The sequence below is a fragment of the Aplysia californica genome, unplaced genomic scaffold, assembly GCF_000002075.1.
Source record: "Aplysia californica isolate F4 #8 unplaced genomic scaffold, AplCal3.0 scaffold00872, whole genome shotgun sequence".
NCBI classification, from domain to species: domain Eukaryota; kingdom Metazoa; phylum Mollusca; class Gastropoda; order Aplysiida; family Aplysiidae; genus Aplysia; species Aplysia californica.
In genome coordinates, this window is record NW_004798142.1 from 243919 (window position 1) to 246917 (window position 2999).

The 2999-nt window shown below is 38.6% G+C and overlaps 1 protein-coding gene across 1 annotated transcript in view; it reads left to right on the forward strand.

Moving 5' to 3' along the window:
• Nucleotides 1-700: 700 nt before the first annotated feature.
• Nucleotides 701-2999, forward strand: part of LOC101855448 — a gene marked incomplete at its 5' end in the record, with an annotated part of 16770 nt that continues 14471 nt past the window's right edge. Inside the window, 1 exon segment of the mRNA XM_005110302.3 lies at nt 701-800.

A 2999-nucleotide genomic window follows, 5' to 3' on the forward strand; every position in this document is an offset into this window, starting at 1 on the left:
GGGGGGGGGGCTAGTTTTAAATTGACGATTTTTGGCCAGTTTATGGTGTCCGGACTTTGTACGTATTATAATACTCCAATCACTTGTAAATCTAAAAAATGCTTACTCTTTGTGTTACAATCATCATCTTTCAGATTTTCTGTCCTAGAACTTTCATTTTGCCTATTATGTAATAGAATGTCTTTTTTTCGCAAAACGTCCATTTTTTAATGTTTTTTCTCATCGACTTTTTAAATTTCCTTTTTGATCAAGGCTTGTTATTCATAACATAACCTAACTGTATACAGATAGAAAATAAAATCAATGCTTTCATGAGTGAGTTACATGGATGAATATGTAATGGACTTCAGAGGCATGAAGGGGTAGGTCAGTTATCCATCTCTAACTTTTTTCCTATTCAAGATATCCAAGATCTCAACCGTATGAAATTATGTATTGAATATATCTATCCATGTACCAAATTTGAAGTTGGTAAATAGAATACCTTTTTTACTTTTATGAAAGCAGTTAATTCTCAATATGGTGGCCATTTCCATGGCAACCGTAGACTTGAAAAAAAAATTTAAGTTACATTTTACACATGTTTTCCTGTTATACCTCCTTGTTATTTAAGGCTTTATTCAAATGGGCCATAGTTACCGAGATAGGTTTATAAACCAGCCCCCCCCCCCTTAAGTGAATACCTGATCTTATTCCTCAGATCAAGGCCACCCGCTTCAACTCTGGCTACTACTCCTGTTCTGTGACCCTAAATGGTTCATACAAAGTCCGCGAATCGAGTTATAGAAAAATCACATTCAGTAAGTGAACATGAACTGCGATAAAGGAGCAGAAACTAACAAATTCTTTCCATGTAAACTAAGTATCGAATCCTTATATTGGAATCTTTTTTTTTTAAACTGGAAACCAGGGCAGAGCAGCTGCTGTCAACAGTTTTTATGCAGGATCGTTGTTTTTTTCCTCCCCAATACTAGTCTTGCAGTGTCATATAACTAAAATGTGCGAGGGACTGATATTGCGACCAAGCTGTCTAAAGCAAATATCTGGGTATTTTTCTTTCGTTCCTTCCGATCTTAGAGTCGAAAGCGGATTAAAACGACAGTGTGATTCACTTTGTGAAGTGGTAGCCGAATAAACTGGCCATAAATTAATGAGTCATTATCTCAGCTCGTGCATCCGGTTTTCAGTGTCGCCAAACATTTTATTTTCAACCCCTTCACAAGTTAGCTCTACTTCCTATTTTTAAAACTATATTCTACTTTTTAAAATCAAATGTGTAGGTTTATGGGCTTCATTTACTTGATTTGCCTGTTCTCAAGCATTTATTTCCCATCCTGACAATAAATATGGTGACATCATAATAATTTGTGAGGTGTGATGACAAAATGAGTGACTTCTCGGATTTCAGCCTTATGGAAATTGATACATCAACTTGATAGGTGAAGTTTGTACAATTTGTGAGCATGGAATAGTAAAAGACACAGTAAACTTTAACAAATTGACATAAATTGAAAATCTATAAATCCGACCCGAGTGTCAATTTTCAACCGATATCTCCATTCTTGGATCGTGAGAAGTAACTCGTTTGGTCAGCGCATCTCACATTTCTCTTGACGCCACAAGCTATTAATAATATATCCAATGTTATTGATACTTGGAGGGCTAGTAGGCTACACGCACAACCGTACAGCACCAATACCCGGATACCTGGAGGCGTCATCTCTGACCCAGAGGTTGACGTGTAGTGACCCTCCATCCTTCACGGTTGCGAGCTGCCGTTGTACATTCAGCCATACCCCGACCAGTTCACCTGTAGTGTGGTCAAAACTTCGTGGCCCAACTTATTGCCAAATATTTCCTAAACTCTGGGACATAGGATCTCACACTTGTGCACAAAAACTTGCAGCAATTTGTCCTAACAGATCAACATTTTTGTAAACACCCGCTAGCTGTATTCTAAAAAATTCCTATATAAATTTAACTGATTAAAAATAAAAGTAGGTGGTTTCTACAGATTTTAAAAGGTTTACAGCTGAGGCAATATCGTTTTTACAAGCAAGTCTGTCATTTTTCTTTTTCTAATCGCGACATAATACTTACTGAACGCTCGTTTTGAGAACCTTTAGTACTAAAGATGTGTTCACTGTAGAATATATTTCTAGCAACAAGTTTTGCAACTAAAAAGTATTATTAGTGGGCTGTGACGTAGGACATTGGTATACGAAATGTGTATGAGAAGCGGGAAGTGATGTGAACAATCCCATTTCCTGCCTAACGGAATTTTATAAATCTAGCTGTCGTTGTCCTCTGTCGCAGGGCATCCATGTGGACAAATCGGTCCTCTCTCTCTGAGTGGTCTTCTTGGGTCGACCTGCATGTCGGCGTTCTTGTGACTTGATGGTACTGCCTCAGGCGGATAATGACAGAGTGGGACACTGCAAGCCTTTAGGCAACTTCTCGGGCTCCAACTCCACCATGAGCTCTGGCACGATCAAAGTCTCCCGGCTTTCGTCTTGGTGGCATGTTATACGATACTGGATTTTGCGCGAACGGCGGCTTATCATTGCCACCAAAGTGAGCACAGCTCGAGACCACACGTCCGTTTATCACGTGCGCCAGAGATTTGAACTGAGGAATGTCCATGATGCCGTATACAAGTCGATAAAAAACAGCAAATTTGAATAAAATTCCTTGACGATTTCTGTACTGCACGTGATCGTTTTGCCCCTTTAGGAAGCGTTGCAGTACGCATTGTTTAACCCATTAACACTTTCAGTTTCAGAGCAAAAAAATTTGAAACATTCCTTGCTGTCTTTTTTTTTCGGATTAAAAAAACAAACTAGGGCTGTCTGTCAAGGTGGTCCTTAACTTATGTTGAAGCTTGTGTGAGGTTTCATCGGTATTTTTTAACACATAAGGAACTTTCCCCTTCTCTATGTTCTTGTTTGTACTCGAAGCTAACGCTTATGTACTCATAAATAATAATAATAGTAGTAGTA